We start from the raw sequence: 12,479 nt of genomic DNA on the forward strand, positions 1-12,479 counted from the left end.
GCGCCGGATACCAGTCGACATATCTGGCAGTGAATCTGAAGGGGACGACCGGCCACCTGCTCATGCGCGCCTTGCACACGGGGAGAATCCTGCTGAAGGCCACAGACGTCGCAACCACATCACACTGAACAGTTTCTGATGTACCCTCCACCCTCACCCCACAAATCACGAATGCATGCAAAAATCTATAATGACACTACGCCAATGTGTGCTGTTAAAATAAATATATTTGTTTCATTCACAATAATGGTAAAACTATTAATGTTGACTTTGCTAACAGAATTTCAGCATACTGCTGTGCGAAAGGACAGGGCAGGCTTATACTCAGCCTGTGCCTGTAAGAGTCATAGAAAGTCATGTGCGCCTCCTGCGCGTACCACCCAAACGCCTCTGTGGCTCATCCTCATCCATGGCACGTGCAGCTGCTGTGGGCCTGGTGCTGCGCCTGAGTGTCCCTACGTGTGAGGCAGAGTGGCTGCTCAAACTAGATGTCCCCTCACTGGCATCATCACCCCCATCAGTGGCAGGTAGATCAGGACGGTGTAGTGCTGTCACGGCACTGGTCAGGTGCTCAAGGACCCTGGCCACATCCTCGCAGCACTGGATGAGCTGCTGCTGCTGCGCAAGGGACCGCCACGACAACTGTGATGTGGCATTGCTAATTATATAATTGGACCTGGTGTAGGTGGTTAGCCTGGTCAATAGCTGCCGGAGGCGGCGGCGTGCTGCGTTGCGCTGCGATGTATTTGCAGCAGTGCTGGCCTCCATGGCTGTAGTCATGCGGGCCATACCCTCACCCACACCTGCCATGGCTGCAGTCATGCTGGCCATTCCCTCACCCACACCTTCCATGGCTGCCGTCATGCGGTCCATCCGGTCCCCCACTCCTGCAACATTGCGCCCAATGTTGTAGAGCTGTAGCTGTATGGCACCTTGCTGCCGTGCTTGCAGCTGATGGATACGGAGCATGCGTCTTTCCACGCTCACTCTCAGCAGCGCCGGTCCAATCCCCCTCCTGCAGCTAGGTGCATTGGTCTGCAGGCGAGGCGTGCCACGCCTGCTCTGCTGGCCTGACACAGTGGGTGGCCGCTGTGTTGGCGCTGTCGCTGGCCCTGATGTAGTAGCACCAGCTGCTTGTGGTGTCACGGCAGGCGTTGTTGGTGCGCCAGACGCAGGAGGCACCCTAGTGGTGGATCTGGCAGCGGTAGTATTTGCTGGGGCAGGGGCTGGTGGCACCCTGGTGGTGGATCTGGCTGCCGTAGTATTTGCTGGGGCAGGGGCTGGTGGCACCCTGGTGGTGGATCTGGCTGCGGTAGTATTTGCTGGGGCAGGGGCTGGTGGCACACTGGTGGTGGATCTGGCTGCCGTAGTATTTGCTGGGGCAGTGGCTGGTGGCACACTGGTGGTGGATCTGGCTGCCGTAGTATTTGCTGCGCCAGACGCAGGAGGCACACTGGTGGTTGATCTGGCTGCGGGAGTAGTTGCTGGGGCAGGGGCTGTTGGCTGTGTATGTGGCAGCACCTCCTCCTCCTCATCCGGTGCCTCCTCATCTATTTGCAGCCTCTCGCTGTCGCTGCTGTCTACACCACCTGTGAGGGGAAGTGGACGTTCATTAGTTGCATGTATCTGTCACACGTGCAGTTGCTACATGCATGCTGGGTGACATTCCCTGACTGGCTATGGCTTTGCGTACTTTGGAACCTGTCTGGCTGCATTGTGGTAAATCTACATTGTGGCCACACTACATGTCCCACAATGCTTCAGGGCATTACCTGATGTGGAATGATGGCATGACTATGGAACAATATGGGAGGCTAATTGGTCATAGACATTCATAGGGGACAGGGTCGCAGTCGCATGCCACTTACCTCGGGTGTCTTGGGTGGTGCGGGATGAGTCCATACGAGTCACTCCGATGACTGCCTCTGTCTCCAGGGTGTTCTCTACCTGGTCCTCCATGGGGGTGTTTGGAGGGACTGTAGGTTCTCCCCCTCCTGTGCCCGATGATTCTCCAAGGCACTCTGCCACCTTCTCTTTGGCACGACCTCGGAGGTCGTACCAGCGTTTTTTAAGTTCGTCCAGTGACCTGTCGGCCACACCCACGGAGTTCACCGTTGACGCTATACCCTGCCAGATCCTGCGTTTTTCCTGTTCTGCCACCCTCCTGGAGTCCTTCCCAAACAGTTTGGAGTGGTTGGCCACCACCCCTTCAATTAAATTCTCCAGCTCCTGCTCGGAGAATTTCAGCTTTCTCTTCCGCCCTGTGGTGTTGCTGGGCCCAGGAACTGGCTCCTCTGACATTGCTGCACTGTACTTGCTCAGTACTTTCCTGACAGATTTGCTGGAGCTCTTCCAGTTGCTGACTCGAGGTCTGCCTCACTGTGGTGTATGGGGGTGGGCCCTGGCTGCTTCCTGGTTGTGATGTCATCGCTGTGCTCGACATGCGACTTCCCGTTTTCCCGATCTCGCGCTATTTTAGGTCCCGCTATTGACGATCTCGCTATTAGAGAATTTGCAATTCCGACACGGATGTTGCCGGAAATAGCGATTTATATGCGATTTTCGGAAGTCGCAACCGGTATTTGCGGCCGCGTGCGATTCGCTTTATTTTCTCTAAATTATTCATGAATACCGTTTTGCGTGTCCTTTACAGCGAGTCGCTATAATTCGCTATTAGGGCCACGCAAACCGTCCCGTTGATGAATCAGGCTGTTAGATCTTTAAAATAATAGAGGCTCATTAAAATGAACCTTTTTACTTGTGTTTAACAACATTATATTTTATAGGAAGTGATGCTTACTGAATACTGTGTAATGCAACATTGATTAATTGAAAAGCCTAATAAACATTTTTTAACATGAAAGAGACAATATTTATTCCGTGGGATCTGATGATGTTAGTGAGTAGATTATTGATATATTGAAGAGTGTAGAGCACAGTGAGGATTCCTGGGGAAATCGACAGATCAGGTTTGTGCCTTAGATGTGTAAGGTGCCAGGAAGACCGACTTTGACCATCCCTCTGTTATTTAGGTATCATTCCTATAGCTCCAGGACTCCAGGTGTATCATACTTTTGTTGTTAATTATGAGAATCGTAACACCTGCATTCATAGGGCATTACGTTCACTATGGCCTTGGCCCTTATGCTTCCTACACACCTAACATAAGTATGCAAAAAAGTGGGCACACGTTGCAAGATTCTCATTCAAATAATCAATATTTGCATCTTTTCCTACATTATTCATTTTAAGGTGAATGTGGGGAAAGTGGGTGGGCATAGAGTGGTCAAGCAAAAAAAAAAAATATTTCCGGAGTGGGAAGTGGAACTGCACACCACTAAATATCACAGGGGAGCAGCTGAATGAGCCTATGCTGGCTTGTGTGGAAAAAAGAGAACTTTGGGCCTGATTGTGAGTGGGTCGGTTAATTCTGACCCATTCCTCAACCCCTTATTGTGTGGGTGTCAGAGTTATGAGTTTGAAGGTATTTCACATATCCAATAATTATCAGATGTGATAAATAACTCAAGCATTGTTCAATTTCGGCAGGTCGAACGAACCTGTTGAAATTTAACGGTGGGAAGGCATAAGTATTTACCTTATCATGCAGATTTTGATGCGTTAAACACCAAATTCCGCATGTTATTCCCCACAGATCCATAATTGGTGTTGTTTACCTGTGGTATCAGATTATATCAGGTGCATCAAATAATAGCTAAGATCATATTCAGGAACTAAATGTTTTCTCTGCAGCTGCATGTGTTGCTTATGCTCATACATATTGTATATGGGTGCGCTCAGTAGTAATTACAAACAGAATTATGCATGGAAATATGTGGTGGGAACACAGTGGCATATTATCAAGGCGGGCGATATGAGATTATCGCCGCTTTAGCGGCTGTTTTCGGCCGCAAAGCAGTGATAATTTTATTGCTCTATTAGCAAGCTGTCGCTAACAGCAGTTAGCAACAGCTTGTAGGCGATAGCGAGCGGTTTAGGGCCTGCTTTGCATGTTAGCGATATTTATTGCTAATGACATGCAAAGTAGGCATACCCAACCTGTTAGCGACTGAAAGCAGTCGCTAACATCGCTATCGCCTATTATCAACGCAGACGTAGCGATGAAAAAATGTGAGCTAAGCAGGAATATCGCAAAAACCTAACGCCTGCTCAGACCACTTCTTAGCCTGTATATCTAATGGGAGGTGGATATTCAGGTTAAGACCTTATTAGCGATAATGCCTGAATATCGCTGGATTTCCAGCGATATTCACGCATTTTGCCTCTATCGCTGGAAATATCGCATTGGAGATAAACGTTGCAAATAGCACGTTATCTCTGCGATAAAATCCGGCGATGCGCGGCGATAAACAAAATGCCGCTAGTTGTTGATAATATGCCCCACATTTCTTTGTGCAGTCCGTGGGATTTTTTTGAATCCTGAGTCAAATACCTACCCAAGTCGTGTTTGCCCTCAATTTGTAGATGTCTCACTTTCTAGTAATAATGCCCCAATCTGTAATGAAGTTACGTTTGTCATTAGTGACTCTGTTCCTGATTTTGAGCATTCCTTTACTTTTTAATTTTTTTCCCTGAATCTCCAACCTAAATATACTCTCCACGAAATCAATGCATTTTTCACTAAATTAACGAGTCCTAATTTGTCGCTGCTCCCCCCAAAAAACGCTTAACGTTTTACGCTTTTAGCTCCTCAATTTTAAGGTAAAATGTAGGTATCTTTTTCTCTGAGTACTTCTGCATCGAAAGTGTCATACTCATGAGGAAAAAGACAGTCCTGTATATTGCTATATTATAAACTACGCCATTACTTGGAATATACAACTTCCTGCCTGCAGCATACTAAGGGACCTACATAGTCCATTAATCAGTTAAATCAAATTGTGTTCGCTGAAGCTATTGCTTACTTGTTAACTTGGCGGCAATTTGGTGATGTCAACAGAAAGGGAAACAGGAAAAAAGTAAATGAGCTTTCTATGGGCCTGGCTGTATGTATTATTTGTGTCGCAGCTGGTGGTGTCCAAGGGCACAACTTTGCATGATTAATTTATCTCCAGTCGCTCATTTAGCTTCAGTGTACACACTGCACATCTCCATAAGCCATAAAGCAAGCACTGTAACGTATAGAACTGACAGTTAAATACATGCAAAGTAGCAGTCCTTCCCCGGAGGGCTGCAAGGTCTTTTGGTCAGCAGGGTGAATGAATTGTGGATGCTGCTTCCCTACATTACTGCAGCCTCACAGGCTTGAGGATATCGGATGTATTTGAAACATAATTTACTGTACTTCTAACCCTGGGGACCGTGAGCGTAGAAATAATCGTAAAGAACCCCCGGCCTCGGATCATACATAAAACAGATTCATTCTCTGACTTAAGAGGTAATAAAAGCAGGCATCTGTTTGTCCAGCGCATCATCAGAGGTTGCTGTTTGAGACTGTGCTACTTAGAGCACGGACGCACCTTCATGTCTTTCTAGGTCGCTCCAACAGACTGGGAAGACCTCTTGCCCGCATTACATACCCCACATAACACACAACACATAACGTACACATACATACCCATGCACATATACATAGGGGCTCTGGGTCAACACCCTTCAGCCATTGACCTGTTTACATAGAACTATTCGGTTTCCAATTACATATACCCTTCGCCGCACTTAGCAAGAGCATTTGGGGCTTATTGACATGCCCCTTGCCCGCCGGCGAGTCACTTTTAACATGGGAAAAAATTACGTACCAGCTGCTTGCAAATAAGCCCCTATGGGGCATATGTAGGAAGGCGTTTGCGATTCGCAAACTGTGTTTTGGTATGCAGGTGCCACATAGCAAAATAAGGAATCGCAAAAATTCCGATTCCTTAATTTGCTCAAGCATTTAAGGAATCGCAATTTAGCGATTCCTTAAACGCCACGATGGGGTGCCTTTTAAATTGCGATTTTGGCTTAAGGAATCGCAAAATACCACCTACTCCAAGTAGATGGTATTTTGGAATTTCCTGTCAAAATGCATTTAAAAAAAAAATTCAAAGTGCCATGTGGCGCACAGACATGCCCTTAGGGAATGTATGTGAGCCACATGTACTTACAGGCACATTCCAGGGGTGCAACAGGTGTCCTTTGAACACCCTGGCACCCTTGGAATTGCGATTCTCAAATTGCGATTTTCTCATGGAAAATCGCAATTTGAGAATATATCCCATTCATTCCTATGGGCCTCTTGGCCCATAGGAATGAATGGGACACTCATTCCTTAATTGCGATTCGCAATTTGCTAATCGCGATTAAGGAATTTAAGGGATTCGCAAAAAAATTGTGAATTATTACCTACATTCCATTTTGCAATTCTCAAATAGCGATTCCTTAAAAATCGCTATTTGAGAATCGCAAAATGGAAATTACCTACATATGCCCCTTTGACTTTTCACTTGTCGGCCTGATTTTAAGCCAGGCGGCAGGAATCTGCTACTGTCAGACTCATGCCAAGCGGCGAACAGCACCAGTGGCGTAGCAAGGGTGCCCTGGGCCTAAATGCGAACAAGGTATAGGGGGCTCTGCCCACCAGCTGGGTAGTAACAGCATTCATACCTGTGGTGCAGTGATCCCCTCACATCACAACGGATTCGCTGCTCATCTGCCTGCCGTGCCCGCAGCAGCTACGGTCATACAATATCCTTACGGGTTCTCGCTCGTCTTTCATAGTTTAGCATTTTCTGCTCCCACCTTGTTGAAATGCATGCCATTTTAGTTGAGCACGAGGGCAGAAACACCACGGCAGGCCGGGATTAGGGGCCACTCCTTGCCATTCAAAAACTGAATGCAGCTCTTGCTCCCACCTCTCTTCCTGTACAACAGGTTGCTCTAAATGTGCCAGCAACCCCGACACTGGCAGCAGAGGCAGCCGATTGAGACGGTAAAAAAAGGCCCCATCACCGCCGAATCAGGGTGAAAAAACAATAGAGCAAAACGGTTACAAAACTTCAAGGGCCATATGATGTATTTTCCGATAGTTTACAAACGTTTCCCATGATTATGTTGTCATCAATATCCTATTTGAAATCATAAATCATCTTCTGTTTTCTTTTTTTACTGCGGGGCTGCACGGTGATCTAATATAATCAAAGAATATCATAATAATCTCATAGTAAATGAGCAATAAGCTTTCTCTGAAGGCAGAAAAAACATCAAGATTGCAGCAAAATATAAACTAGACTGATTGATTTTGAACACAAATAGGTTTCAAGGTCAGACCTAGAATTAACTCTTTTGAGTTCTAGACATTCAATCGAATTTTATAGAGCACAGATTTTAGTAAAAGAATATTATCGAAAATGACTCAAAATAATAATTTTTGTTGCATTACAGTTGAAACAAATGTAGAAAGGTAGCATTCAATTCTCACAAAAGACACTGAAAATTGCATTTTGTGAAAACTCACAGAATGTTTCATAGTTTTCCCTACATTTAAAAAACAAAAATTGCAATTTTGATCACTCATTCCTAATTGTAGAATAACGATTGCATATCCTGTTCTGCACTAGAGATCCTGCCATAGTATTGTAGTGGACATATCCGTTTTGTCCTAATGGTCATGACATTAACCATGTTTTATTTCTTTTTGACATAAGACTGAATGAGAAATAGGTGGTCATTGAGTGTGTCCTTGTTATTTGTGAATATGTGTATACCGTACAATAGCAGAGAAACGTTTTGATCCATGAAACGTAATACAAGTTTTCAATGCCACCATGGCAACTGGAAGCCAGTATATTTTTTTCTGATGATCAGAAAGATTTTTTGGAACTATTTTGTTCAGGTTGTTGTAGAGCTCACGGTTACCTACAAGATATCCTGGCGCAGGTAAAACTAGTAAAATCTCAAGCATATAAAGTATATCAGAAATGTAAAAAAACTTATATTACCAGGTTTGTTTTTTCACTAAAGGAAGTAGTTGAGTTTGTGCCCATAGATGTAGAGGAAGAGAGTTCTAGAATTCACATGCCCTTAATCTTAAAATCCGTGTCTGAACCACTGCTAGCTGGGATTCTGAGGAAAATGGCACAACATGCAGCAGCAGAGAGCACCAGGCTGACAGCTTGTTGAACGGCCAATTATGGAGTGACCCTGATCGAGTTTAAAACTATATTCAATACAGAACTGTATAGTGTGGGATGACCAGGACCTTTTTCCAGGCTCCAGAAACAGTGGCAGAGATTAAGAAGAGATCAGGTGAGAAGTGGTGAATCCACTGGTGTAACGAAACTTGAGGGGGCCTCCCTGCAAGGTATGTGGAGGGGCCCCCTCCGAGCTCAGTCGAGCTGTCTGTTCACAGTACTGGGCTGAGGGGGCCCCCTGGAGCTTGGGGGCACCCCGCACTGCGGGGGCTGCGGGGGCCTGTGTTACGTCACTGGATGAACTGGTTTTGTCAGCCGGAGTCCAGATAAGAGCCAGAAGTGATGGAAATCAACAAGAGGCCAGAAAAAACAGCAGAATAAAATGGGTTGAACGTATGCAGACTGGTTAGAATGGCTGTTTGATTATTAGGAGGAGGAACAATGTGAAGGGTGGAGGTAGTATTTGTGTCATCATGTGAAGCCACTCCATTTCAGATATAACTGATCTTATCTGCAAAGAAAGTGGATAATATATTGAAAAAGAGTTATGAAGGCTTGTAAGAGTATTTAACAGCTCCCTAATGGGATTGTGAGCCTGAAGAATTCATGTGGTTAAGTAATCTGCCTTGGCCTTGAAGCTCATGGGTTTGTAGGAGCCAATGGATTCTCTAAACTCTGGTTTATGGTCCTCCGGGTAGTTAGGCCTCCCTATACGTTAAAGCTGTTGATTAAATATGAATTTACTTTGAAAAAACAAAGACCAGAGGTGTTTCATAAACAGGAACAGATGGTTTAAAGTGCGGCCGGGAGTACATCATACAGGAACATGTTTGAGGACTGACTCAAAGTACAAGTGTTTTAAGCCTGTTTATATCAACTTCTTGGAGCTTCATAAAACAATTAATAGATCCTGTATAGGGAGAAGAATGTTGGCTTAGTCATGGAGTCATAAATTGCTCTCATCTTGTGACAAATGTAGGTGGGTTTCGATCTTGCACGGACACAATGAGGGCCAGTGAGTAAAGTGTCCAGATGACCGGCATGGTGAGTGCGTAATCACTGCATGTGCTGTGTGTGTTGTGTCCTGATTGGCTGAGTGTTCCTAACTTCATGTGGCATCTAACTGTATGATGTTTTGGGAACACGCTCCCCTCCGGCCATGTGTATTTTATTAGGGCCAATCTCCCTGAAAAATTGTGTTTTTTTTTGCTGTTTGCAGATTTGTTTTGCTGGTTACGTGCCAACCCACCTGTGATCTGTCAATCAGTTGCCTCAGGAATAGGTTACAGCGCCTGCCTGACTCTGTATTCCTGACTTGGGTTGATGGGGAGGTTGTCTCGGGTGATTTTAACAACAGTGCTTTTTCATGCTCACATATATCATTGCATACATCAATATTAACAAAGCTTTTTACAATGTGATTTGAACTCGTTCATGGTAGTGTTGTGCAATGAAGTGTAAGAATGGAAGTGATAAGAGTAAAAAGAGCTCCATGGAAGGACAGCGTCATGTGCTCCCAAAATTCAATTGATGACATTATCATTGCCAAAATCCCGAATGAATGTGGGGTTAATAAACAGAGCAGACTTGAGTGCCTGTGCAAAAGAGTCAAGAATACATTTTTCTCATGCCACTTAGGCATTTAAGGCAGTCTCTGGTATAATGAGCTATGTTTTGTGTTGTGAAAGAAGATTTTAAAGGGAATGAGAAACTGGTCAGCCCAAACTTCCGGATGGGAGATAGCAAATTATGAGCTCATTGGGAGCAAAAGCAAAGCCTAGAGTGTGCCTTGTCACATGAGTGGTGCCTATCACTCATCAGATAAAGTTCAAGTCCAGGAGAGAGAAGGGTAACATTATGGCGTTAGGGCCCTTGGGGACATCAACTTAAAAATGTAAGTTTCCGAGCACAATGATCTGGGTGTGACACACCCGTAAAGACACTAGGAAATTAGAATAGAGATTTCTAAAATGAATACAACATTTTGCCAGAGAACACCCATGATAACAAACAATGTAGTTATTTTAACTATAAAAGCTAACAAGGCAATTATGTTTTTTGCTGAGACAGCAACCCTCAGCTCTGTCGGTCAGGGCAGTGTAGATGAGAGGCTTTAATGCCCTGGGACAAGCAGCATGGAAATTGAGGTCAGCAGCCTCAGAAGCCCAGATCCAGTTGTAAATAGAAGGTCATGTTTTGGGCTTGTCAGTAGATCATGCATTTAGGTAGCATGTTTACTAAGAGGGTGTGCATTATTTAGGTGCAAAAGAGGTGGCTATTACCATTATGTTCTATAATCTATCTTGGACGTAAGATTAAGGGGCTGATTTTAGGCATGGGGCGGGAGGAGACCCAACATTGGGGAGTTCAGTGAGCAATGGACAGAGGGAATGTTTAGGTATGAGTGCCAATAAACATTACCTAAGTTAAACGAGGTGAGAATAATTCACAAATAAGTTGAGAGGTAGGACGGGGACGGTTGTAGAAGGGCACAACAACTTTAAATTGCCACCCCAGGGCACCTCAGCAAGTACAAGGAAGATAAAAGAGTGCACAGTTTGCTGGTAATATCCTGATAAGTGAAACAGTGAAGCGCTAAAGTGTTCCATTCCAATGAGAGCTGAGCACACAGTTGCTTTAAAAGGATGTCCATCACTAGAGCAGTGGGGGCCTCGCCAGATGTTGCTAAGCAATGCATAGAATTGCTACAGAAGTGAAGGTGGACAACTAAACTGGCAGTTCCCATTGTTAATGCCTAGTGCGCCTACTGGACAGAAAACACAGAGTTAAAATGATAACTATAAATAAAGCATGTAATAATAAAATATGTAAAATGAGGAGCAGGCGTTGCCTTTCAATGCAAGCCAGGTGATTCACCAAATATAATAAAAATAAAAGAGCTCAAAGTGTCCTGTTAATGTCCAGATATGTAAACACTAAAGTTTTCTGTACGAACCAGAGTCATGGGCAGGGTGACTTAAAATGGCCGCTGTAGGAAGCTGGCTCTGCATATACTATACCAAAATGAAGTATAGTGTGCACAGAGTCCAGTAGAACCCCAAAAGTAGGCAGATGTAAAAGTAGATAGCACCTTACTCTCAATATGCGGTAGTGTGGGCAAGCATGTAGGCTTTATCAGAAGGTAGTGTTAAGCATTTATTGTACACACTCAGGCATCAAATGATGCCACACACTCAAATACTGAACTCAGACCAATTTGTTTGTATCAGAAATATTATTAAGTTATTTTATTTCTAGAGCCAATCCAAGCCTGGTGCAGGTAAGTGAAATACATGCTTTCCAAAATCTCATGCAATGTTTTACAGCTGAATGCAGATTTAAATGCAGCAGATTGATTTACAGGCAAGTCAATGTTTCGAAATTACTTTTCAGTCACTTTACAGATTACTATGTATGTTACTTTTTAGATTACTTTTTCTACTATATTACACTGAGACAAAGGTAAGTAAATCAGTTTTTGTACATTTGCAGTTTTTCAGGGTTTCAACTCCACACACAGCACAATTTTCAAGAAAAGCAGTCAATGCAAGCCTCAGAAAAGAAATAGAGTTATCGGTTTACCGATAAGTAGTTATTTGTGGGAGGTGGTATTCTGGGTTAGAACCAGGGTTCCCCCAGGGTCAAGGATGCACTCTAGAAACACCCTCAGTGGCACTAGGGTGTCTGGGTGCAGAGTGCTGAGGCCCAATGTTATCCAATGGAGGATAGGGGGCCTCTGGTTGGTGGCTGCTCCTGAGCATGCCACAGGGTTGTGGGAGCAAAGCTCCTGGTGTTAGGCTCAGGACAAAGGGGGATCCAAGTTAGTACCCAAAGTACACCCACAGTGGTGCAGGGGCGGCTGGGTACAGGGTGCTTTTTTGGCGTTGGGTGCCCGGTTGATTTTAATGGGGATTCTCCGGTTGGAACAAAAACTGCAGGCTCGGGGACCAAGATCTTCTGGAGGTGACCATCAGTTGGAGAGGTAAGTTGGGATTCCTGAGGATGCTGGAACACTGGAACACAGTCAGTTGGGTCACCCAAGGCCGTGGGATGTTGAGTACCGGGGTTTCTTTAAGCATCATGTTTTTCTTACCAGCTCCGGTCATTGTCGGGTGGATCCTCCAGAAAGAGACTGCAGGCATCGGTTGGAGATTCGAGGCAAGTCTGAGATCACCAGATTTCAGGTCAGGATCATCAGGGAGACCACCACTTGGTATTGGGCCACTCAAACTTGGGCCGTGAGTGTCGGGTGCAGAGCTGTGCAGACTCACGGTTTTTGCCAAAGACTGTGGGTGAGCAAATCCGGTGCTCACAGGAGACAAAGTCTTAGTTTTGGAAGGCAGGGCA

Source organism: Lissotriton helveticus, chromosome 8 (assembly GCF_964261635.1).
Source record: "Lissotriton helveticus chromosome 8, aLisHel1.1, whole genome shotgun sequence".
In the NCBI taxonomy this organism is placed as follows: domain Eukaryota; kingdom Metazoa; phylum Chordata; class Amphibia; order Caudata; family Salamandridae; genus Lissotriton; species Lissotriton helveticus.